Source organism: Nicotiana sylvestris, chromosome 4, assembly GCF_000393655.2.
Source record: "Nicotiana sylvestris chromosome 4, ASM39365v2, whole genome shotgun sequence".
NCBI lineage: Eukaryota > Viridiplantae > Streptophyta > Magnoliopsida > Solanales > Solanaceae > Nicotiana > Nicotiana sylvestris.
Genome location: NC_091060.1, coordinates 3,613,044 through 3,640,246, shown reverse-complemented (window position 1 = coordinate 3,640,246; position 27,203 = coordinate 3,613,044). Strand labels below are relative to the sequence as shown.

The 27,203-nt window shown below is 39.0% G+C and overlaps 1 long non-coding RNA gene across 8 annotated transcripts; it reads left to right on the top strand.

The window, feature by feature from the left end:
• Window positions 1-5,048: 5,048 nt before the first annotated feature.
• Window positions 5,049-12,009, top strand: LOC104243740 (uncharacterized). Of its 8 annotated transcripts, none has more exons than XR_011406682.1 (5): window positions 5,049-7,587; window positions 9,047-9,335; window positions 9,457-10,519; window positions 11,631-11,652; window positions 11,745-12,009. It is a non-coding gene; the product is annotated as an uncharacterized lncRNA (long non-coding RNA). The 8 variants fall into 8 exon arrangements; XR_011406676.1 differs by having other exon boundaries at window positions 5,049-9,135; window positions 9,295-9,335; XR_011406681.1 differs by having other exon boundaries at window positions 5,050-7,297; window positions 7,408-9,335.
• Window positions 12,010-27,203: the final 15,194 nt, after the last annotated feature.

Sequence of the window (27,203 nt, the reverse complement as noted above, 5' to 3'; positions counted from 1 at the left end):
GGGCTATAGCACATGAAAATCTGGGAATGGGACTGAATTTCAGTTTTATGGCCTTAAAATGCCAAAAAAAGATGAATGGTTATGGCGAAGTGATGGCTATTGTTGTTTAGGACATTTTTTATAGGCCAACAATATTTTAGGTGATTCGGGTTTGGTCGTCCGGATACATGCAGATGGCGTTGGCTATATAGCACACAAAAATCTGGAAATCGGGAATAATTTTAGTTTTATGACCCTAATCTGACAAAAAACGAGGAACGTTCTTGGCGAAGCGATGACTATTGTTCCTTAGGTCATTTTTGATGGGCCAAAAATTTTTTAGGCGATTCGGGTCTGATCGCTTGGATGCATGTAGAAGGCGTGTGCTATTGCACTCGAAAATTTGAAATTCGGGCAGAATTCTAGTTTTATAGCCCTAAAATGCTAAAAATGAGTAATGGTCATGTCAAGGTGGTGATTATTATTCCTAGGACGTTTTTGATGGGTCGACAAAGTTTTAGTCGATCCGGGTCTGGTGGCCCGGGCCCATGTAGAAGATTTGGGCTATATCACACAAAAATCTGGGAATCCGATAGAATTCTAGTTTTATGGCCTTAAAACCCTAAAACAAATGAGGAACAGTCATGGCGAAGCGATGACTATGTTGCATAGGTCGTTTTTTATAGGCTTGCAAAATTTTAGGTGATTCGGGTCCGGTCACCCGGATGCATGCAGATGGCGTGGGCTATAGCATACGAAAATCTAGGAATCGGGCGGCATTCCAGTTCTATGGTCCTAAAATGCCAAAACAATGAGGAACGGTCATGGATAAGCGATGACTATTTGTAACGACCCGGCCGGTCGTTTCATGAGTTACCGCTCTGTTTCCCCCATTTATGCTTTCTTATGTGGTGTTCAGCTACATTTCATTGTATCGTGTTGGTTGGTTCGGGTTTGGAGTCGTTTTGGAGTGCTATGAGACACTTAGTCTCTTGAGTTGATCATTTAGTTGAAAAAGTCAACCAGAAATTGGCTTGTGAGTAAACGATCTCGAAATTTGGTTTTTATGGTTCGGATAGCTTCGTTAGGTGATTTGGGACTTAAGAGCATGTTCGGAATGTGTTTTGAAGGTCCGTGGTAGATTTAGGCTTGAATTAGCGAAATTGGAATTTTGGCATTTTCTGGTTGGTAGTGGAAATTTTGATATCAGGATCGGAATGGAATTCTAGAAATTGGAGTAGGTCAGTTGTGTCATTTGTGAATTGTGTGCAAAATTTAAGGTCATTCGGACGAGGTTTGATAGGTTTTTGGATCGGTTGTGAAATTCGGAAGTCTTAGAATCCTTAAGCTTGAATCTGAGGGTGATTTAGTATTTCGATGTTGTTTTAAGTGTTCCGAAGTTCGAAATAAGCTTGAATAGTGATATGTGACTTGTTCATATTTTTGGATGAGGTCCCGGGGGCCTCGAGATGATTTCGAATGATTATCGGAAAGTTTGGAAATTGGAAGATGCAGCTGAAGTTGCTGGTTCTGTAAGCACCTGCGATTAAGGGACCGCAGGTGCGACGTCCGCAGGAGTGAGGAAGCAGCCGCAGATGCATCCACAAGTGAAAAGGGCAGGAGCTACATGTGCGGAGGAAGGAACGCATATGCGTGACCGCAGGTGTGGGTAGGAAGTCGCAGATGCGGTTAAGGGAGTTTAAGTGAAAACCGCAGAAGCGGTTGGATGGAGCGCAAAAGCAGTCCCGCAGGTGCAAAAATCGCTGGGCAGAAGCTATATATACCTCACTTCGCGAATTTCAGTTTTTTATCCACAATTTTTGGCCGAGTTGGAGCCTGGAGACTTCGATTTCAAGGAGGAAGTTAAGTGTTTTCAGTGAGGTAAGCTACTTGGACCTTGAATTTTATGTTTGTGATAATTATTCCATGGTATAATCATGAAATTAATGGGGAAATTCTAGAAGAAATTGGTAGACTAGAGCTTGAGTTTTAGAGAGCTTTGAGTGGTGATTTAAGGGGCCATTTGAGGTCCGATTTTGATGTTCTTCGTATGTATAGACTCATGGGAGGATAAGGATTCTATTGATGTATTTTTATTAGATTCTGAGACGTGGGCCCGAGAGTCGGGTTTGATCAATTTCGGGATTTTTGATGTAATTTGATTATTTTCGCGTGGGCTTTATTCCCTTAGCATATATTGATGTTATGGTTCTGATTTTGGTTAGATTTGGGGCATTTGGAGGCCGAATTGAGAGGCAAGGATGTCGCGGGCTAGAGTTTAGCTTGACTTGAGGTAAGTAACGATTCCAAACTTGGTTCTGAGGGTTCGAAACCCCGAACTGTATGTTCTATGATTACTATTGAGGTGACGGAAATGCCAAGTGATGGGTGTGTGGGCGTGAAACGTGAGAATCGCGGCTGGGATCATTCCATGACACCCCTTAGTGACTCTTTCTTGCTAATATCTGTATTGTAACTATGTGATTAAGTTAATGAGCTTTAAATCATGCTAATTATCATGTTAGGGCTTTACGCCAGTACTGTTGAGACCCGAAAGGTCGTTTCTTGTTGTCATGTCATTAGTTCCATTGATATTCTGTATTCAGTCCTATTTATGCATATTATATTATGGCTCAGTCTCGATTATTGTTATTTGGCACGTCATATCATTGTTCGGGATAGTATCATGACATTTTGAGCCCGTGTGTGTGAGACTGGAGAGTGATGACTGAGTGAGGTCGAGAGCTGATATTGAGTGACAATATGGGATCGGGCTGCACACCGCAGCGAGATATTGAACATGCCTTCGTTGGCTTGTTATAGCGCTTGGGCTAAGAGGAGCTCCTCCGGATTCTTTACACCCCCAGGGAGCGTAATTAATGATATCGAGGGATGGATCTTCCTTGGACATGGACTTTGTCTGAAGTATTGATACCTAGAGATGGATCTTCTCCATAGGGCTGGAATGGCCTTCCTTGGGACTGGATGACTATGGTCAGTGATGTGTATATATTCCGGGATGGATCTTCCCTGGGCCGGATGGCCATATATAATACCGAGTGGTTGAGCACTTCTGAGTGGAGACATACGGAACATTGATCATGCTATCTGTGCATAGGTACTTAGAGATTCCTGAGCTTTATACTCCGTACTACTCAGACTGTATTTATTTACTGCTGAGTTTTACTTGAACAGCAAGCATGTCTATTTTTCTGCACAGTTTAATTGTATTACCTGTTGAGGTTTGGTTCGTCACTACCTATCAGTCCATAGTTTGGACTTGTTACTTACTGAGTTGATGTACTCACGTTATCCCTACACCTTGTGTGCAGATCCAGGTATCTCGGGCCACGGTAGCGGTTGCTAATCATTTCAGTTGTGGATTTTCCTTGAAGATAGCGAGGTAGCTTCCTGGCGATCGCAGTTCGGCCTTCTCCTTCCTTATCTTCCTCTTAGTGTATTTGTTGGATATTCTCAGACTATGTAGTCTTGTTTACTACGACAATTGTAGTGTTTTGCTCATGACTTAGTGACACCCAAGGTCGGGTTTGTATTTTTCCGCTTTGTTAAACTTGATTTTATATCTTTATCGGATTTCTGTTGAAAAATAGTTTTTCTTAAGTCTTAAATGAAAATGCGGTTTTGTTTTGGAAATGAGTTGGCTGGCCTAATTTCATAATAGGCGCCATCACGACCGGGTCAGTTTGGGGTCGTGACACTATTGTTCCTTAGGTCATTTTTGATTGACTGGCAAAATTTTAGGCGATTCGGGTCTGGTCGTCCAGATGCATGCATATGACATAGGCTATAACATACAAAAATCCGAAAATCGGGCGAAATTCTAATTTTGTGGCCCAAAAACGCCAAAAATGAGGAACGGTCATGTGGACCGGCAAAATTTTAGGCGATTCGGGCTCGTTCACCCGGATGCATGCATTATTTTGATTTTGATTATGTATAATAAACATATTGAAAAACTATTGTGGTACAATTTCTTTTAAATTAATCGACTGAAGGTTAATTTTATATATAGTTACTCAACTTTTACTTTATTATATTAAGGTTATTAAATTATCCTTTGTAAATAAAAAAGTACTCAACTTTACCTAAAATTACGAAAGTTACTGTTTTTTCTAATAAAAAATCAACTTTATTTAGGCGTAAATATCACAAAAAGTCACTAGGAGAAAACAATAGAGACATTTAGATGATACTTTGGTAAAGTTGAATTACTATTTTTGTGATTGGCTATGATTCTTAGAAAAGGTTGAATGATTATTTTGTTATAAAAAATAATTTAGTGATTTTTTGTACTCTATCGGTTTCAATTTAAATTACACACTTTTCTTATTAGCCCGTTCCAAAAAGACCGATACATTTATATATTTGGAAACAATTCAACTTTAAATTTTTTATTTTACCCATTTTACCCTTAATGAGAAACTTTTGTAGCCGCACGAAACTCATGGCCCCACAAAGCTTTTACCACTCAAGTTTTTGGGACCACATATTTCAAAAATCTTTTTTCCTTAAACTTTGTGCCACGTCAAACTAGCTCATCTAAATTGAAACACAGGGAGTAATTAAGCTAAATCGAGTGATTTTTATGTTACAAAAATAGTATAGCTATTTTAGTTTAATAAACTAAAGGGAAAGTTGAATGATAATATGTGAAATCAAGGCAAATGATCGAGCAACAATAACAACAACAACAACGACCCAGTATAATCCTACAAGTGGGGTCTGGGGAAACGTAACATATTCAGTATATTCTCATAGGTGTAATTTGGGAAAGATAGTGTATATATAGATCTTACTCATAGCTTATGAAGGTAGAGAAACGTAATCGACCGAACATAATAATTAATACCACTAGCTGATATAAGATAGTGTATATATATAGATCTTACTCGTAGTTTAAGAAGGTAGAGAAACGTAATTAACTGAACATAATAATTAATATCACTATTCATTTATTAATTGTACTTTCTAGAGTTTAATACATATCTCATCCACCTATCACAATTCTCTATATAACTGAACCATTATAAGTAGAACAATCAAATTCTATCCATTTTATGTTAGAATTTTTTTTAATGATCAATCCTTGTTTCTTTTTCTTCCTTAGATGCTAGAAATGGTGGTTCGTCTTATCCAATGATACAATTTTCTTGTCGAAGGAGAATTACAAATCTAACAAATACACCAATTTCCTATAATAAAGTTCTTCTTTCTTAGAAAGAGACATGTTCTTTCCGTTTTTGGAAAGTGACATATTTGTCAGGCTTGTGATTCTCCTTTGATGGCATAGAAAATAGTACCAATCGGTAATTGGATCTCCATGTTTCTGAGTCGGATAAAGAAACAAGTATTTGATCGGATCCTTCTCCGGCGCCGGCGATCTTTCGCCGGTTTTTTCAGGATTCCGGTGATGCTTTTTAAAAAAGCTGTTCTTTTTATTCAAAACCCTAAATTGATTATCCCTTCGAATTAAATCTTGTTGATTTTTTGTGAGTAGGTTTCAGCTTTTTGAAACCCTAGTAAGCTGCTTCAGTTTAAATCCCCAAATTTGAACCCTAAATTGCTGTAACTAATAGACCATCAAGAGCATGTTGCTAAGTCTGTTCTTAATTGATCGGACTAATTTTTCTCTTTTAAGTAAAACTAAATTTGCTGATAAATTTTTCCTTCAAAATTTAGTTTTTTCCTGTGTGCTGTTGAGTTTAATAAGCATTTCTGATTTTAACAATAAAGTAAATAACTTTGAGCTGTGAGAAGCATTTAACTAGGGCTTCTTTAGTGTTCACTTTTAGTTAAGTTTTCACATTTTTACTTCTTTTTTGCTATAGCTTATTGGTGCTTTCTTCAATCCTGTAATGATTAGTTTCATCCATTTCCCAAAGTTTTGAACTTGAATTCCGTTATGATTCCAAGGGATTATCAAGTTCTGTTGCAGGAGAGTGAAAGGTTATTAAAGTTTCATGATAGGATTTCTTAGTTACTGATTACTTTTCATATTTGCTGAAATCGGCTTGGTTAATTACCTGTTATACCTGTTATGGTGCAGAATGTAGCGTCCTGTCGGGGAGAAGTATTGTGTGATTCTACCAGTTTATTTCTTGTCAATACGTTAAGGCGATAGTGTGCTCTCATGTCTTAGAAATAGTAAAAGCTATAGTTGACATGCCTTTTCTTATTAGATATATGTTGAAGTATGGATACTCTTATGTATAAGTAGATATTTAGAATGGAATAAATTTATCCTACTATAGAATCTTACTATGAAAATAAGATGTGTAGATGAAAATGAGCGCCAGAAGTATGATTGCATCTACGTATGCATCAATTGCATGCCAGAATTGCTATGATATTGCCTCACTAGATCTGATGTAATGTTTTACCTCTACCACTTTCTTAACTCCCCCCCCCCGGGGGGGACATGGAATTTGGCTTCGGCACCTATCCCCTGTGACCCTGCAAATATCTAGTCAAAACCTAATGTAACAGTTTCAAAAGAAGTCAAGTTCCTAACTTCCTTAGAACTTGCTGAAGTGTTTCTCTTTTGGTGGGAAGCATAGAACTACCCTGTCCTTTATTTTCTCATTTCCTGGTGATTATCAGACTTATGGCAGTAAGGAGCATTATTCATAATGATGATACAGGTGATTACACCTTTGTGCTGACTAAATTTATTTTCTGGAGCTTCTCGGACACTTTGAAGATTGAAATGCCTTTTTTCCCCTTTTGGGTTGGGGTTTTTTATGCTGACAATTCCTTATTGGAGACACTCCATATTTTCTAATTATTCTGATTCGTACTGACAACTATAACTTCTAATCATTGTTGTTTTCTAAAGCTTGGTTTCTTTTGTGTCTGTGTCTATGTACTTCCATTGTTGACTATGAATATTACATGTCTTTGAATAATTATGATTTTTCACATCATAACGAGGAATCTCTTAAATGAGCCATGCTCTTTGAATAGGGATAAAATATGTTGTTTTCAGTTCTTCACACTTTATGGGCCTTATTTTACTTATATGATAGCCTCTTTTCATATGCGTTGCAATTACCTTTTTTATTACATCTATTAGTGAGTATGCACCGGGTATGTTGTTGTTGTTGTTGTTGTTGTTGTTGTTGTTGTTAGTGTGTATGCATCTAGAAAGCAAGCTGAAGAGCTAGATATAGAACCTTGGTGACATGTCTTGACTCAAGACTGTTAATTCTTGATTGTCGTACTCGTACTGGAGCCAATTTGCACAACTACTAAGAAGTCAAACTAGTGAACTCTCAAAGAAGTCACTCTATGCAACTTGGTACGTCAAGATAAAACTAAGTATGTGACAGTTATTCCTTGCATTGGTGAATACAACTTGGATTATGCCCAGTACTACTTGTGATCTTTTGAGGTGCTGGAACAATGTAGGTGGCTGGGGAAGGAAGAAGAGATGGTGGAGGGCTATACCAGCATGCATTTGGTGGAATGTCTGGAAGGAAAGATAAAACCAAGTATGTTGTGGCAGAAAGCTTACAAACTAGAAATAACAAGCAGCCCGAAATTAGTGGAAAGTTATTAGGAGACCTTTTAAAGAACTTCAATACTCTGGTAATTTTCAAAGTGCAAACTTAAAATCTGAAGGCGTGATCTGCTACTGCAATTTGATTAGGTCATGAAATTTTTGCAAGTGTTGCAACCGTAATGGTCATGAAATTTTTGCAAGTGTTGCAACCGTAATGTGTCACGCGGACAAAATAGCTGCAAGCTTTTCAACTAACATTGTTGTTGAGGGACTCGTTCCTAGAATGTTGTGGATAAGAGTTAGTATGAACAGTAATAGTTGCGCAGTGCTTATGCTTTCCTATTTGTAGAGAGAGAGAGGGTTCACATAGTATCGCTTATGTTGACTATCCCATTGAGGGTGTATATGACATATGGCTATTATGGGACATTTATTCCTCTAGAGACATAATGTTGATAGTTCTGAGCTAATAGCCTCCTCCACGGGTAATTCCACCATTGTTTTTGGCTAAAATTATTGGCTGAAGATCCTCAGATTTCTTTGAGGTTTGAAGTCCTTTCATTCCTTTTGGGTTAAACAATTGGACAGTCTTTAATGTCTTTGTAGAATAACAGTCAGCACGAAATAGCATTAGATGCCTGGGCAACAATTAAGTTGTTGGTTCAAATGAACCTTGATCCTAGCATAGGAATAATTTAATTTATGTTTTCTTAGAAGGAAAATTGAGTCAAACCAAACTGTTTAGTGTGAACACCTAGTTTGAAGTTGATTAATTTTTCTAACTTAAAAGAAGTGCTAACCAATTACTGTAATCTCTACTTTTTTGTATTTGTTTGCAATAACTATCTGTGCCCTTTAGCCAAATAATTATTATAATCTTCTCGTTGTTTATTTTCAGTTAATGTAATCTTCTATTATTCAAAAGTAGTAAAATGCATTTATTACTAAGTGAGAACACTTCATCACATCTCACTTTCTGGTTGGTTATAAATGTTGAAAGATTCATATCCTAACACGTGTTTAGTTTTTTCCAGATCGGTCAATCTCGTTCCTTTTTCTTTCTTAGATGCTAGAAATGGTTGTCCGTCTTATCAAATGATAATCTTTCATGTTATGTGTAAGGAGAATCACAAACCTGACGAATATGTGTGACCATCTCTAAAAGAAAGAATACAGTATTTCCCGGTGTTTAGATAAATTTTTGTCATTTCATACAAAAGAATGCTCTGTTTGTGAAAAAAATGTCATATCGCGTTCTTGAAAAAGACATTTGTCAAGCTTGTGATTTTCCTCTAATGGCATGGAAAATATTATCAACTGGTGAGTGGACCTCCATTCATGTGAGTTGGAAAACGGAACGGGTCATTGATCGGGTACTTCTCCGGCGCTGGAGCTGGAGCACTTTCACCGATTTTCAAGATTTCAGTGATGTTTTTGAGTCGGTGAAATTGGGTTTTTCCTTAGAACCCTAGATTGATTAACCCTTTGAGTGATTCTTATCCTGTTCCATGATTATTTCTTGTTTTTTTGTGTGGATGTGTGCAGATTTTGGAACCTTAGTAACTGCTTCAATTTAATTACCAAATCTTGAATCCAAATTTGCTTTTAGAAGAAGTTGGGAAGATTTTGATAATGTAATTTCTGGAAATTGTTCTTTTATTGACTGTTATGGTGTATGTATCTATAAATTCGAACTCTAGAAGATTAAGTTAGCTTACTAGTGCATCCACGAAATCGTAGATGAAACTAATTTGAATTATTTTACCGATTACGATTAGTAACCTCTATTGCAGGAAATGGATATGTTTCTAAAACTCGACGATAGGATTGCTTGGTAAGTGATTTCATACTCATCTTTGATAAAATCGTCTTGTTACTGACCTGCTATTTTTGAGCTTCTGTTTCTTAACATGTTATGTCAGTATTATCCTATTCTGTTTTTTGTTACTTGGCAGACTTTGGGTTTCCTTCAACACTTCCACATACGGATGGCAAGGAGTTCCTTCTGAAACGAGAACCCGTCCAAATGTAAAACCTGTCTGGATACGCCCTGCTATTCTAGATTCATTAATGTTTGAGGAGAAGCAGCCACTTTGGAATTATCTTTGGTATATCTAAGTAATAGATTGCATGCCTGCTATTCTAGATTCATTAATGTTTGAGGAGAAGCAGCCGCTTTGGAATTATCTTTGGTATATCTAAGTAATAGATTGCATGCTGATGATACATCTGAAGTTTGAACAAAGTGGAGAATGGAGACTCGTAATCCTGAAGTGTTATCGGGTTTTGGTGCACAAGGTAGCATACCGTCGAGGAGAAATTTTACGTACTTAATTTTACGATTTATATACATGTAGGCCATAGTGTTCTCCCATGTCTCATAAATAGTCAAAATCATAGTTGGCATCCCCTTTCTTATTAAATGTATGTAAAACTTTTGATTCTCCTATGTATAGTTAAGTAGCTCTTTAGAACCGAACAAAGTTGACCTACTGTAGAATTCTCGAATTTTAAAAGATGTTTGGAGCAAACTTTGCTATACTCTAGAACATAGTTATGCTTGATCAAATTGTCAGTGCGATTATAGATGAGAATGGTGAGTGAACATCACTACGATGTTTTATGCTTTTTTACCTCTGCCAACTTCTTAGCTATATGCCGCTCCCCACCCACCCCACCCACCCCCCGGAAACCTGGAGGTCTGCTTGGGCATCTATCTCCCTAACATTATCAAGACATAACCTAATGCCGAGAACCTTTTAGCTGATGAAGTTAGTGTCCCAACTTCATTAAGAACTTGAGGAACTATTTTTCTTTTGTTGGGTATGTAGAAGTCCAACTCCCCTGCTCTTTCTGTTCTCATTATCTGGTTATTAATTTCTTAAATTGTGATGCATCTGACTTTTGGCTGTTAAGAAACATTTAATGCAGTTAATGCTGAAGTTGTAGCTGCTTTCTACAGGCAATTCCACCTTTATTGCTAAAGCTATTGGCTGAAGCTTTTCGGACCACTTTGAGGTATGAAATCCCTTTGTTTATATATGTCGAATTCATGTTTCCGTCTGTCGTTCTCGTTTTAGACTCTAAATACTTTCTGTCATGTTTGGTGCTAATAATCTTAATAACCTCAATCTTTTTCTTGTGTAATGCTGCTAGTCCTCGTCTCTGTCAACAATAAAGACATGTCGCCGCCTCGTTATGATAAAACTCTTAAATGAGCCTTGTTCTAAGTATGGGAATAATCTAGGTTACTTTCAGTAATGCACACCTTATGGGACCTTATTTCACCTCCTTCTTAGACTCGTAATGAGTATGCATCTGGAAGGCTAGCTGAAGTGCTAAAAATAAATGTTCATAGACACTTTTTCTACTCGAGTCAAGACTGTAACTCTCAATCCTTGGAACTCGTATTGGAGCCACTTCGTAGAACAAACTACGAAGAATTGAAAATACTAAATCTATCAAAGAAATCATTCCTATGCAACTTGGTATAATGAGTTGGAAAGTAAAAGCAAGCGTGCTGTGGGAGCAATAGTTACAACCCTTGAATAACTGTCAAAAAGTAGTAAAAAGTTATCAGGAGAGCTTCACTTCAGTATCTTGGTAATGATTTAACTTAAAGTATGAACATGTGATGTACTATCAGAATTTAACTTGTTACGGCATGATATATTTGTGAGGGTTGCATGTGTAGCTTATCATATGGTCATATAGTCGCGGGCATTTCGACTGAATTTAATTCTTGCTGAGGAACTCGTTCCCCACATATTATGAATAAATATTTAGTTGTGTTATATTAACAGTTGTCACGTCTCTCACTCTTCCTATTTATCAAGTAAAGCCGCTTGTTCTCCAGACTTTTGTTCCCATAGGTTGTTTTATTAGCCTTCAAAGGGCTAATCCAATTTGTAAACTTCTCAACACCAGCCTTGAACTATTAGTGCAGTTGTTATATTTCCATCGTTCTGAAATCAAGCTGGTTTGTAATAGTAGAATGACGCCTTTATATATTTTCCTTGTGTAGAAAGAATTATCTGCATTAGGAAAGGAGTTCAGTTTAGTGCTCATGTAATACTGCATGCCCTCGGAAATTTTCTTGTTTCTGACTTTCTTTGGTACTTTCCAACAGGGATTGCCGCCTCTTGAGCCTGGTATATTCCATGTCTTTGACTTATCATTTCCCCTCAGGTATCCTTCTGTTTTTTTTTAGTTTTATGTACGTGTTATTGAAACGAATTGGCAGGGTATCGAAAACCTGTGAGGGCAAAGTCAAGCTGATAGGATGACTGTGGCCAAATGGAGTTGTGGTGGTTTGGATAGTTTGTAGTTTGCTTTCATATTAGGTCAGCAAATTGATAAGGTCTCTGAGCTCAAGAGGCGAGTAAAGTCGACTATTTGAATCCTTATTGTCCATGTCTCTTGATTTAACCCCGTCTTACTCTGATATTATGTTCAAGAATTTGTTGTAATGCTTTACTAATGAGTTGAAAATTGGATACTGAAGCCAACCCTCCCTCCCTCTCTACACTTTTTAATTCAACTAGAATATTCAAAACATAACAAGAAAAGTAGCCTAAACAGAGAATTAAAAGAGAACCAGAATCCTTGGCATATTCTGTGGAATTTGATGATTAATCCCTACTTTGGATGTCATGGGATCTCCATCAAAAGGACAATAAAGTGCCATTAGAGCCCCTATGCTTTGTCCTTAAATTTATTTTTAGTTGAAAAGGCTCAGATTATAGGCAACGGTTGTTGTCTCAAAAACCTTTGATGAAAGAGTGCCAAAAAGGGTTAAAGTAGCAAAATTTGTAAGCAAAGAGAACAATTACTATAGGTGAACCAAAGGTTGGATTCTACCAGACATAAAGGGAGTTTTCTATCATTAGGATGTAACTTTATGGTAAAAGTTACACAATTATTCATAAGAGTTTAAAATATGTGCATAGTTAAATAATTTTTATAGTGTCAGGTTATCCAAAGAATATCTATAGGCAAATCTCCTTAAAATGTAGGATTTATAAATTTGAATGTACACAGATTATCAGCTTAACAAGTAAAGATTAGAGGGAGATCTAGCCTTATAGTACAAGGTCATCTGAACCTAATATTTTTTATGCAAATCATAAAATTTATGTATAAAAGTTTACTATTATATGAACTTTAAGTTTCAAAAATACAATGGGTTCGATCTGGGTGAATGGCCCGGGCCCATGTAGAAGGTGTGGGTTATGATACACGAAAATCTGGGAATCGGTTGGAATTCCAGCTTTACGGCCCTAAAACACCAAAAACGGTCATGGTGAGGCGGTGACTATTGTTCCTTAGGACGTTTTTGATGGGCCAGTAAAATGTTAAGCAATTCGGGTCCGATGGCCCGGGTCCATGCAGAAGGCGTGGGCTATAGCACATAAAAATTTGAGAATCGGGAGAAATTCTAGTTTATGGCCCTAAAACACCAAAAATGGAGTAATGGTCATGGTGATGCGCTGACTATTATTCCATAGGTCATTTTTTATGGGCTGACAAAATTTAGGCGATCCGAGTCTAGTGGCCCAGGCCCATGCAAAAGGCGCGAGCTAAGCACACGAAAAGCTGGGAATCGGGCGGTATTCTAGTGTTATGGCCCTAAAACGTCAAAAAACGAGTAATAGTCATGTAGAAGGCGTGAGCTATGCACACAAAAATCTAGGAATAAGGTGGAATTCCAATTTTGTGGCTCCAAAACGCCAAAAAATAATTAATGGTGGTGAGACGGTAACTATTGTTCCCTAGGATGTTTTTGATGCGCCGACAAACTTTTAGGCGATCTGGGTCCCGTGGTCTGGGCCCTTAGCAGAAGGCGTGAGCTACATCACATGAAAATCTGGGAATCAGGGCAGAATTCTTGTTTTATGGCCCTAAAGCGCCAAAAAACGAATAACCGTCATGTCGAGGCGGTAACTAATATTACTTAGGAAGTTTTTGATGGGCTGGAAAAATTTAAGCTAATACGAGTTCGATAACCTAGGCCCAAGCAAAAGGCATGGGCTAAAGAATAAAAAATTCTAGCGATCGGGAGGAATTTCAGTTCTATGGTCCTAAAACGCCATAAAACGAGTAACGGTCATGGCGAGGCGGTGAATATTGTTCCTTAGGTCGTTTTGGATGGACCAGCAAAATTTAAGGCGATCCGAGTTCGCTGGCCTAGGCTCATGTAGAAGATGGAGGCTATAACACACGAAAATATGAGAATTAGGGCGGAATTCATGTTTTATGGCTTTAAAATGCCAAAAAACGAGTAATGGTCATGGCGAGGCAGTGATGATTGTTACTTAGTACATTTTTTATGGGCTAGCAAAATTTTAGGCGATCCGAGTCCAATGGCCCAGGCCCATGGAGAAGGCGTAGGCTATACCATACGAAAATTTGAAAATCCAGTGAAATTCTAGTTTTATGGCCCTAAAATGGCAAAAACGAGTAACCATCATAGCGAGGCGGTGACTATTGTTACTTAGGACGTTTTTGATGGGCCAGCGAAATTTTAGGCGATCCGTCTCCTGTGGCCCGGGCAGATGCAAAAGGGTGGGCTATAACATACAAATTTTTTGGAATCGGGCAGAACTCTAGTTTTATGGTCCTAAACCTAAAAAACGAAGTAATGGTCATGGCGAGGTGGTGACTATTGTTACTTATGAGGTTTTTGATGGGCCGACAAAATGTGGGAATTGAGTGGAATTTCAGTTTTATGTCCCTAAAATACCAAAAGATAGGTAACAGTCATGGCGTGGCGGTGATTATTTTTTCTTAGATCATTTTTTACTGGCCGACAAAATTTTAGGCGATTAGGGTCTGGTGGCTCATGCAGAAGGCGTAGGCAAGGCGAAAATCTGGGAATGGGGCGAAATTCCAGTTTCATAGCCCTAAAATGCCAAAAATGAGTAATGCTCATGGCAAGGCGGTGACTATTGTTCTTTAGGTCGTTTTTGATCGACTGGTAAAATTTTAGGCGATCCGAATTTGTGTGGCTTGGGCCCATGCATAAGGCGTGGGCTGTAGCACACTAAAATCTGGACATCAGGCGGACTTTCAGTTTTATGGCCCTTAAACGCCAAACAAAAGTTTAACGGTCATGGCGAAGCGATAACTTTTGTTCCTTATATCATTTTTGATGGGCCGACAAAATTTAAAGCGATCTGGGTCCGGCGACCTGAGCCCATGCAGAAGGTAAGGTTATAGCACACGAAATATTGGAAATTGGGGCAGAATTCCAGTTTTATAGCCCTAAAATGTCAAAAAACGTGTAACGGACGTGACGATGTGTTGACTATTGTTACTTAGAATGTTTTTGATGGGCCAGCAAAAAGTTTTAGGCGATCTGAGTCCGATGCCCTGGGCCCCTGGAGAAGGCGTGGGCTATAGCATACGAAAGTCTGGGAATCAGGGCGGAATTCTTGTTTTAAAAAAACGAGTAATTGTCATGGCGAGGCGGTGAGTATTGTTACTTATGACGTTTTTGATGGGCTATAAAAAATTTAGGCGATCCGGTTTCGGTGGCTTGGGATCAAGCAGACGCCCAACCTGCTTCAAAATTGGGTTGGTTGATACTGGTGCCCGAAAGCAGTTGGTTGAACGAGACACTGGTTTGGCTGATGAGGTAAGGATGTTAAGACAACACATGACGTACATGTATCATGTTTGGATGACTGGGAAGGCACCACCCCCGCCACCTCCTAGCTTCATAAATGCTACCCTTACCTAAACATCGGTTACAGTGCCAGATGATCCCCCATACTCTCCAGATCCACCCGCTTATCATGGCTTTCCCAACCACCCTAGTAACTCAATCACTTATCTTCCAATTACCTTTCCCGAAAATTGCCCTCCTGTCTTATCCACCATCCCCAACAATGAACACCCACTCAAAGCTCACGATGCCCAATATTACCCCTCAGAGGTTGCCCACAAGGTTCCCAACTCATACAAGCAGGGCCCGCGGGATGAGCCTCATGTTGAAAATGAAAAGTTTACAAGAAGAAAAGGGCGAGATGGGATACCCAGGAGGCTGAAAGGCATAGAACAGTCCTTAAAGAACAAGCAAGGAATGGGAGACCAGGGTAGCATGTCTTACAAAGAATTGTTTATGTCCCCCGATGATCGTCTGCCTGCGGGGTTTAAAGTGCCAAAGTTTAACTTGTATGATAGGTGTAGAGATCCGGTAGCCCATTTGAGGGATTACTGCAGTGAAATGAGAAGTGTTGGCGAGAAACATGATTTGTTGATGGCGTATTTCAGTGAGAGCTTGACTGGGGCAGCTTTGGAATGGCATAATCGTCAAGATGTTGGTAAGTGGCTTACATTGGATGATATGGCTCAAGATTTTGTTCGGTGCTTTCAATACAGATCAGGTGTTACCCCAGACCGTTCCTCCCTATCTAAAATGGAAAAGAGGCCGGAGGAAAGCTTTAGGGAGTTTGGGCTCAGATGGAGGGAGCAAGCTGCTCAATTCAGTACCCCGATTGGTGAAAAAGAAATGGTTGAGCTTTTCCTACAAGCCTAGGGGCCCACCTGCTTCAGTCATTTGATCCCGGCCTTGGGTAAGCCTTTCAATGATGTGTTAAAAATGGGGGAGATGGTAGAAGAGGGAATCAAGTCAGGCAAAATCATGAGTTATTCGGCATTGAAAGATACTACGAAGGACATTCAGAACATCCTAGTAAGTTTGGGTGGAAGAAAGAGAAATAGAAAAGATGATCCGATGGGCCTTCCTGCTCAACACTTCCAACCTCGACATCGTCCCCGTGAATATCCTTGTGCACCAGATGACCCTCCCCAATGCTACTTCTCTCTACAAAACTCCCAAAGTCGTACATCACTTTCCCAGTACCCTGTCCACAATGCACCACCATATGCTCCACACCCACAAGGCCCGCGATGGCCCATACTACTTCCCCAAATGTCTTACTCGCCCCCACGAGCCTACCGAAACCCTCCTGGATTAGGTTTCCGGCCTAATCAAGCATTTAAGAACGAGAGGTTGTAGAGAAAGAAAACCTTCACTCCACTGGGAGAGTCATATGTCAGTCTGTTCCAGGGGCTAAGGAAATTGGATATGTTGAAGCCGATTCAGATAAAAATGTCAAACCCTCTTCCAAAGAAGTTTGATTTTTCTCAAAGGTGTGCATATTGCTCAGATGCCCCAGGGCATGATATAGAGAAGTGTTGGCATCTGAAGAAAGCAATTCAGAAGCTTATTGATGCAGGTGACATTGTCGTGCAAAATCCAGATGCAGCAGACACTAGCCAAGGGCCACCGCCTGTGCGTAATGAGACAATATGGTGGGTATGATTTATTTTGAAAAGGAATATGAGAATTCTTTTGAGATCCTCGGAGGTCCACGCGCTACGAAGCTTTCTGCGCTATCAGAGGTTGATCTTAAGAATGAGCAGGCACAGGGAACCCAAAAGCAATTTGTTAAGAACAATGTGATAGAGACTTGTGAAGGTCCTAGTATTGTTGATGCAGAAGTCAGTGGCTAAGATGCTAAGTTTGGTGATTGGAAAGACGCTCTTTTCTTGGTTAGCCAGGGAGGAGTTTTGGTGGTTTATTTTGTTGTCATTTCTGTTGTCCGGATTATTTCTAGGGTTGTAATCCGGATATTGTCTTGTGACTCAAACCCTTCTATCCTTTTATTTTGCCTAGTTATTTAGTCGTAGTAGCTCGTTTAGTGTTGTCTATGTTTGTTCTAGGTTTGTAACCCCAGTTTAGTTTGCTTGTTTTGTTGTTCAAATCCTTTCACCAGCTGTCTAATGCAATTTTCTGTTTTCTGTAATTGCTAGTCATTTTGGTTTAGTTCTCTTTTCTTTTATAGTTCTTTTCCTGTTGACTCTAGTGACATGACATGCACGCATAATTCTCAGCCTGGTTTTAAAAGTCAATTTAGTCATGAAACAATGAAGCAATTTTGAAGATGTAGGGGCATGTGAGGGGAAATAAGCAAAGACATTTTGAGATCACTTCAAGCCCGAATTGTGTGAAACTGAGGCAGATAGAACATAAAGAAACCCTATTGAAATGCATCCTGCCGCATCGGGTCGAAGCTAAAGGCAAGTTCGCCCCAAATTTGCAGGGGGCCGTTCGTGATAATGAGAGTGAGAGTGTTGTCCAATGGTGCTTTTTATTTAACAGATGTAGAAGGCAATTATGTAGAAATGACTATCAATTTTGATGCGGTCAAAAGATATTATGTATGATTTCTTTGGTTAAGTTGTGTTTGTTTGTACTTGGCATGTTTTGAAGATTGGTATGACGAAGGCATTTTGTTCTGCTATCTAAACACTTTATCCTTTGTTACCTTTTTGAGCCTTATTTATTTCTTTTTCATACCCCTCTTTTGGAATCAGTGGTAAAGTTCAGAAATGCAAGTGCAAAATGTAAGTAAAGGACAAAGAGAAAAAGAGAAAGAAAAGAATGAAAAGAGAAATAAAAGAATGAAAAGGAAAAAAAATAAAAGAGAGTAAAAACAACAAAAAGAAAAACAAAAAGAAGAAAAGAAGAGAAAGAAAAAGAAAAGAAAATCACAACAAACAAAGCAATTCCTATGTCATGAACTACGTTCGACCTGATTCCTTTTAAGGATACGTAGGCAGCCTCGCGGTTCAGTCCCATCAAAATAAAAATCCAAAAGTCCCCAAGCAAAGAAACTGGGGCAGAAATTGCGGTTGTTGTGAGAAAATCTGGTTCCAAAAGTTGTAACTTCGAACCCGGTTGAGTTCGTTTTGAGCCTTTTGATACCCTTTCTTTCTAACCCCATCCAAAGGCCCACATTACGGTCCAGAGAAAGACCTTCCGATCAGTCTTCGAGAGATGCTGAGGCAAGCAAGTAGAGGTGAATCATATCAGGGGCAACATTCCGGTCCAAATGAGGAAAATGAAAAATGAGAGAGTCTTATTGGTGAAAACCCTCACGGGCACCGTAAGGCGATGAAAGCTGAGAGAAATCAAAAATGAGAGAGTCTTATTGGTGAGAACCTTCACGAGCACCTTGAGGCAATTGTAAGTTGACAGAAAGAACAAAATGAGAGAGGCTTAATGGTGAAAACCTTCGGGCACTACAAGTCGAATAGGGATTGGGAATCAGATTGGGTAATCGGAGCATTGAAGCCCAGTTTCACGGTTTTGAACAGGAGTTGAACATCAGACTTGCTTGACAGAATATCCATAGGTGCATGTCATGGTCATTAGAGTTGGTATCCACATCTGATAGGTTTCTACTTTGTAGCTTTCTTGTTAGGAATCATCCCTTTCTTTTGTCATTTACTCTGTTTCCTTTTGTCTTGTTTACCTCATCTTCCCGAGTCTGTTTGGTTATAACAAGTGAGAAATGATTTCAAAATTTGCCACCAATTTTTCAATTGCACAAAACGGGATCTGGCTAGCACATCACAGTATCATAAGTCAGGAAGGAACAACAAGTGCACTGAGCTGGTAACAAGCAACATGCTTTGGGACCCTTGTGAAATACAAAGGTTTGGTACATATCAATTCAGGAACAATGCAACAGATGGAGGGTGTTAGGTGAACGGATCAAAGGTATTTTCGGTGAAACATGAAGGTTTGGTACATATTAATTCAGGAACAATGCGACAGATGGAGAGTGTTAGGTGAACGAATCAAAGGTATTTTCGGTGAAACACGAGAGTTTGGTACATATCAATTCATGAACAATGCAACAAGATGGAGGGTGTTTGGTGAACGGATCAAAGGTATTTTCTGTGGTAAGATTGACAAAAGGTGTTTAATCAGTGACAAGCGAGGTCTTCCGAGTAGAAATCAAAGTTATCGTGGCAAGTGAAGGAGCAACAGACCTCAAGGCCATGGCCAGTGGTTTGAGTCAAGAAAGAACAACATGCGCGATGAGTGGGCGGCAATTGTCGTGCTTTGAGATTCATGTGAAACACAAGGGTTTGGTAAATGTCGGTTTATGAGCAATGCAACAAATAGAGGGTATTGGGTCTGAACGGAGAAGAGGTATTTTCTATGATAAAGATGACAGAGGAAGTGGTTAGTCAATAAACAAACAAGATCTTTGAGTGGAAATCAAAGTGATCATGGGAAGTAAAGGAGTAATCACCCTCAAAGTCAATGCCACAAACCAACCACCACATTTTTAAACTGACAATATTTTTCTTTGATTTGAAACAAGGGCAGAAAATTTCGTTTGTTTCGGAGAAACCCTCCGTAAGGAAAGGCAAGCACCAGACAGGTTTGACCGTAAATTTCAGGACCTCCTGGATAATGGGACTTAGCTTTGAGACTTCCTTTAGATAACAAGATTTAGCGTAGGCTCTGCTGTAGGGTAGTGTAATTCAGCTGTAAAAATTGTCACTCTTAGGATAATACTTGATTTTTGACTTTCAGGACCCTCTTGGATAATGGGATGTAGTTTTAAAACTTGTTTGGATAACAAGACTTAGCATAAGATATACTTTCAGAAGACGTAATTTAGCTTTAAAATTGTCATTTAAATAGGAGTTGTTAGGACCCTCTTGGATAATGGGACCTAGCTTTCAAATTCTTAGAAATATTGGATAACATGATTCAGTTTAACACTCACATATGTGCCCAGCTACCAAAACGGGGCAGAAAATTTCCTTTGTTTGTCTATTTTGTTGAAATCAGGTACCCACTTGGAGAACAGGGAGAATACAATTCAAGTTCAGCAGTCAGGCGCCCACCTGGAGAGCACGGGAATACAATTCAAGTTCAGCAGTCAGGCGCCCACCTGGAGAGCACGGGAATACAATTCAAGTTCAGCAGTCAGGCGCCCACCTGGAGAGCACGGGAATACAATTCAAGTTTAGCAGTCAGGCGCCGACCTGGAGAGCACGGGAATACAATTCAAGCTCAGCAATCAGGCGCCCACCTGGAGAGCACGGGAATATAATTCAAGTTCAGCAGTCAGGCGCCCACCTGGAGAGCACGGAAATACAATTCAAGTTAAGCAGTCAGGCGCCCACCTGGAGAGCACGAGAATACAATTCAAGTTCAGCGGTCAGGCGCCCACCTGGAGAGCACGAGAATACAATTCAAGTTCAGCGGTCAGGCGCCCACCTAAAGAGCACGGGAATACAATTCAAGTTCAGCAGTCAGGCGCCCACCTGGAGAGTACGGGAATACAATTCAAGTTCAGCAGTCAGGAGCCCACCTGGAGAGCACGGGAATACAATTCAAGTTTTGCCAATCAGGCATCCACCTGAAGAAGAGGAAAAGCATCTCGGATTACAATTCAAATTGGCAACAAAGGGATTTCACCAGGAGAATACACGTCAACAAGGCAACAAAAATCACAAGATTAAGTTTGAAGATATAGATAGGGCTTTTGTAATTCATAGATCATAGTCTATTCTAGCTTCTTTTATGTTGTCATGGTATAATAAGGAGTTTAGTAAGCAGTAGTTGCAGCAGCAGCAATAGTGAAATCACAGCTTCATGGTAGTCCCAGCTACCAAAACTCCCCGAACTATACTGACCTGATTCTTTTATAACCAAGAATATGTAGGCAATCTTGGAAGCAGGGTGCGGTCAAATCTTTCAAAAAATGTTTTCCACAGAGTTTTCAAACGGGCAAAAAATCGCTCGTATACGCTCACTTTATCTTTGCACGAAAACTCTCCATGTTTCCGAACAAAGAGGGGCAGCTGTGAGCACGTGATTTTTGCCTTATATGAAGTACTCCCACAAATTCAAAACAAAAATAATCTTTTCATTGTTTGCAATTTTGTGGATTTTTGTGGCATTTTCTGTTATTGTTCGCATATTGTCTGTGCATGTTTGTCTTATTTAATTGATGAAAAATACAAAAACAATATGTTGCATTTGCATTTAGGAGTTAACTTTACATTTTTAGGAATTAATTAGTAATTTAGTTGTTTTACAAAAATAGAAAAATCACAAAAAATAGCCTATTTTTATACTTTTTAATTTTAGTCTTGAATTTTGGTAGTTTTTCCTTTAATTTGGGTTTTAATTAATTGTGTTAATTATCAGTTAGAGTTAATTAATTTAATTTGGTAGGATAATTTGGGTTAGGAATTAAATTAGGTTTTACTTTATTTTTGTTTTGTCTTTAAAAAAGGGAAAAAGAGGGATTAAAAAAGATTTTTAAAGGGAAAAAGAAAAGGAAAACGAAATTGAGAAGGGGGTAGTTTAATTGGGTTGGGGATTTCAGTCAAGCCCAAATCAGGGCTGAGCCCAAGTAGTATTATCACCCGCCCAGTCCAAAATATCTCATTTACCCGCCCGTTTGCCCTGGAACCCGACCCGTTCTCAAACCTTAACAAACAAGAGAGACTCAGAACTCTAAATCCCCAAGCCCTCAAATGCGGCGACTGTTCACTCGCCTTCCTCATCAAATTAGATCCTATATCGATCAAGTTCCATGGCGAGTGAATCCTAACTCACCCCACGCGCTCCCCCATCCTTCTTCTTGCCACATAATGTAACAGTTTCTGACAATAGAAGATTCCTTTCAGATTTTTTTTGCGCATTGTTTAGCCTCCCGATCGATTTGCTGTATAAATGGGGGTCATGGATGGATGAAAATCTATCATTGCCCTCCATCTGTCCCAAAAATCGTTCATAGAAAGAGATTGCAAAGAATTTCGGAGGGGTGTGTGGAGAAGGTTCTAGAAAATCTAAAGGGTCTATATAAGGTGAGGTTGCTCTTCTAAAAAAAGGGGGATTTTTTTTTTGAAAAGGGATTTTGAGGGAGATTTCTTCTTTCATTGCTCTTTGATTTCTGATATTAGAACAGAGATAAAAGATTGAGGATCGAGTTCTGATTTTTTTTTTTATTTGTTATTCTGTCCTCTTCTCTATTTTAAAAATTCTAAAAAAATTCGAGTTTTTCGCTTGTTCATAGTTTGCTTCAGAAATCAGAAAATTTCCAAAAAAAGGGGTTCTGTTTTCCTTCTCTGGTTTTTGTTCAAAGCGGAGTTGATTTAAACGAGCTCGTCGTTATCGAAGCTGCTGTTCTAGTTCAAAAGTTGATGTTTTCCGTTTTTGTTTAGAGGTCCTGATTGAGTTCTTTGTTGCGGATTCATCCGATTCATTTCATCTCGATTGCTGTAATTTACTGAAAGATCAATTAGAAACTTTGATAGGTTCATCTCGTTCTCATATATTTTGTATTAGAATTGGCATCCTGATGATTCTCTGTCACTAGCGTAAAACTCGAAAATCCGGAGTGACTTTGCTATATGAAAAAGATTGAATGTTTCTATTTTTCATTCTATAACGCTTGATTATTTTATCCAGTGCGTTTGTGTGGTAATATATTGTTAGATTAATTAAAGTCTTCATGATTTGAAATGATATTAACTCTATCCATGTCTTGTGCTCTTGACTTAAAGCTTAATCCCATTGTCTGAACATGATCCATATTAGATCTCTCTGATTCTTGTTGCATGTAGGTTGAGTTTTGTGAATTAGGACCCCGAAATGGTCGTTGAAACATGGAATTTGGTGCCTTGGCTTGATAGCTTCAGTTGTACACTTCTACTATTGGATCATCTCAGTTCCAAAATACTGATTTCCTTTTAGTTGTTGTCTTAATTTGGTTGTTGGTTTTTGCCTTGTTTTCTTCTGTTAACTTCTGCGAGTATTAAAGTAGATTCTAAACCTGTTTGGACTCATGGCTATTATAACATCATAGGGTGAATCTATGTCCCATTTCATCGACTGGTAAATTTGAGTCATATGGCATGTAGTAATGTCTGAGATGAGGTTCACTGCATTCATCTGTTTGAACTCTCCTTTTGGCAGCATGGAGAGTTAATCAATCATATTGATTCGTGTTTGATTTCACTGGAATGCCAAGCTGTTCTTCCTGTATGTTTGTACCAAATGTATTTCTGCCTGTTTCAAGCCTACCCGTTGGTTTATTAGCTCAATTTCTGTAGTAAATTGAGCCAATAATAACTCATCTCTATGTGGTTGATATCCCATCTCGCTAGCTCGGTATCTATTTCAATTCATAGTCTCAGATTTGTATGATTTGGGTCCTGAATATATCATTTGGTTTATTGATTTCTGAGTTCACTTGACTGGTTTGCTAGTATTACACGAGTTTATGTCGAACTGAGCTCATGATTCTGTCGTCTTTCCTTTTACCTGCTTTAAATGTGAAGTTGATTCCCAGTAGTGACAAATTGCAATTCTAACACCTGGAACAACGAGCTAATTTTGCAAATGAAAGGCTTTTTGAAGTGTCCTTCACCATTGCTAATCAAATGCAGCTCAATTGACTGCAACCTGAAATCACTCAACTATGTTGCAATGTGATAAAAGGCTCAAACTAAGGACTGATTTAGCAGAAATGAGAAATTGTTGAATTGAATTGGGTCTAATCAATTGGAGCTGTATGAATCTAATAAATCTTGATGATATTTCAAACATATTGTGTGTATGAACATTCAGATGTGTGGTTGTGTTGCTTGAGCGCGTAAACCATCGTCAATTCTCTGATAAATCGCGGATACGTGGCTGTGTTGTTTGGGCAGAATGTGATGAAGTTTCATTCTGTTAATTGGCTGCATGTGCTGTTTATCATATTTGGTCATTTGGTTTTTAAGTTATGCGTTGTTTATCATGTGCTGTGAATTTTCCAATAGCTTGGTTGAATGTTTTTCTTTAATAAATTTGAGGTGTGCCGTGCCAAACAAAATCTCAAAATGCATGGCCCTCATTTAATTAATACTTGAATCCTTAGAAATCGAGGCGCGCCATTTAGTTGAACTTCCATGGCCCTCGCAAAGTTGAAAATGCATAGTTGCTCTAGGCGCGTAATTTAAAATTATCTTCCTAAATTCGGGTGTGCATTTCATGTGATCCAAATCCAACTTTTAACAACGTTAAATAAAATGTGTCTCGGACTGTGGGTGCATTTCATGTGGCATGGTCCAAAGACGTGTTTTAGATGACGCTGACCTCCTTAAAATAATTAAAAGTGGTTTGAAGTAAAATGCACATAAGCTTAAAAGTATTTTTAAAATCAGATAATTAGGCCAATAAAAAACAGTTGAGCGACCGTGCTAGAATCACAGAATTCGGGAATGCCTAACACCTTCTCCAGGGTTAACAGAATTCCTTACCTGGATTTCTGTGTTCGCGGACTATAGAACAGAGTCAATCTTTCCTCGATTCGGGATTTGAACCGCTGACTTGGGACACCATAAATTATCCGAAGTGGCGACTCTGAATTTTAAATAAAATAATTCTGTTTTGATTATCACTTTAAGTTGGAAAAAACTCCATTATACACCCTTACCCGGGGGTGTAGTGAAAAAGGAGGTGTGACAGTAGTATTAACCACCCTATAGAAAGTTTGTTGAATCATAGCCTCCGTTATGTCATTGTTTTGGAACTCTTCCACCATAGTTCGGTACCTCCCCCATATCTCATGTAAAGGCTCATTGGTTTCTTGTTTGAAAGCTAAAATCTCATCCCTAAGAGTCGCCATATGCCTGAGAGAAAAGAACTTGGAAATAAATTTCTCGGCCAATTCATCTTATGTATGGATATAATGATTTGGCAACCTCTCTAACCAATCCAAGGCCTTCCCCGTAGAGAGAAAGGAAATAGCCTCAACCATAAAGCATCATTGGAGATGTTTGTCTGTTTACTCCCCCAGCAAGTGTCCACAAACCCCTTCAAGTGTTTGTACGCATTTTGATTCGAAGCCCCGGTGAAGAATCCACGTTGCTCTAACAAGGTGAGCATAACATTTGTGATTTGAAAGTTGTCCGCCCCAATGCGGGGTGGGACCATGGAACTTGCATACCCTTCATTCGGCAACACCCGATGTAGAGCCGCTCTTGGTGGAGGAGGGGGAGGAACGGGAACGTTATCTTGAGGCGGACGACCTTGTCTACTTGCTTGAGGTTCAAGAGGAACCTTTTCAACTTGGTCATCATCCCCGTCATCCCCTAGTGGCATGTTTCCAATAGGATCATTGTTGTTGAGCGCCATTGTATCACCTATAATTGTTTCACAAAAAGATTATAACACGGAAGGAAAGGAAGACAAATCACACACAAAACCAAATATATAGTTAGATCCATTTTAGCTCCCAGACAACAGCACTAAAAATTGATCTCGCCTAAGTCACACCTCAAATTGGGGTCGTAAAGCGGTCGATTGCAATAATAATTACCCAACTAGGAGTCGGGATCGAATCCACAGGGAGCATAGATGGGATTAGTGGTATATATTTGGACTAAGCGCGTAAAGTGTCTAAGTTGCACTTCCACAAACTTTATTTTGATTCTACTTCTAAATTATGTTACAGTTTGCAAATGTAAAATACGAAACTAGAGAATATGTTTTTGTTGTTGTTTTTCATATATGTAAAAGGTCTAGGGCTGTGACTTCCACCTAGGTGTTTGCCTAACGGGTTGTGGGTTTTAGAATGTGTTTCATTGGTCGGGGTGTATTATAGTAATCAACACATAAGTACCCACTCAATACCTCTCGGTAAGAGAGTGATTTTGTCCAATTTGACTTTCTCAAGTCCAAATGGGTATTGAACAAAACAATTGATAAATTGCTCAAGTCGGATTTTACTATCTCTAGGTTCAACCCTTTAATTGGGACTATCAATATCTTGAGTTCATCCCAAATTCTTGATAGTCTTATTTTCCTAGAGTAAGTCTCTCTTTCTCAAGAAGAGACCAAGTCAAATAGGCTTGAACAAATATTTGCAACCATTAATTGTACAATTAAAAGCAAGAACAAGGCTAAATAATAAACACCCAACCATAAACAAGCCCTAAATCAAAAACCTATTAGGTACCCACACTAGAGTTGGGTCACAACCCTAGCTAGAGTTTAGCTACTCATAGTGGGTGATGAAGAAAATAAAGTAGAAAAGATGATTAAACTCATATTGAATGATAAATAGAAAAAAATCCAAAGTGAAACCAACAAGATATGATAACGTTTCCCTAAAGAGTAAAGAAAAATGGCTACAAACTTTCAGGTATTCAAAATTTGACATAATTTCATGAAAGAAGTATATTTATACACAGTTAAAAGTTTCGGACAAAATTACCCTTTCGTAGGTTTTGTGGCCGCACAATTCCATATGTGGTCTGTACTTCTTCTTCAATCTTGGCAGGAGCTTGGTTTGCGGACACATAATTCTGGGATTCAGCCGCGCTTGGAGTATTCTACGGTCCGCACATTTCCTGGTGCGGCTACACGTGCCCTTTCTGCGGACTGTACAAATCTGAGTGTGGCCGTATGGCTGACTTCTGCGGCCGCACAATAAATGTACGGTCCGCATATACTTGATGTTTGAACTTGGACTTCTCTAAACTTGAACTCCAAAATAGCTTTTGCAGCCGCACAATAATTGTGCAGTCCGCATATTGCTTTTGGGCTCTGTTGGATTACCTTTTGCATTCTGCGGCCGCAGAAGGAATTCCGCGGTCCGCACACTAGCCGTTTGCCTGCTTTTTGTCCTTGAGTTCACATTACTCCTTTTTGAGTTGGATTTCATCTTTGTGGCTCTTTTTCCAATACTCCTGCATTTAAGCACATTTCATCAGTTTTTGGGAATACCTTTAAACATTTTTGCACTAAAACGAAAGTCAAAAGGCGCAAATAAGTAGTCAAAATTCTCACTTATCAACCGGCCCAATGCAGAAGGCGTGGGCAACA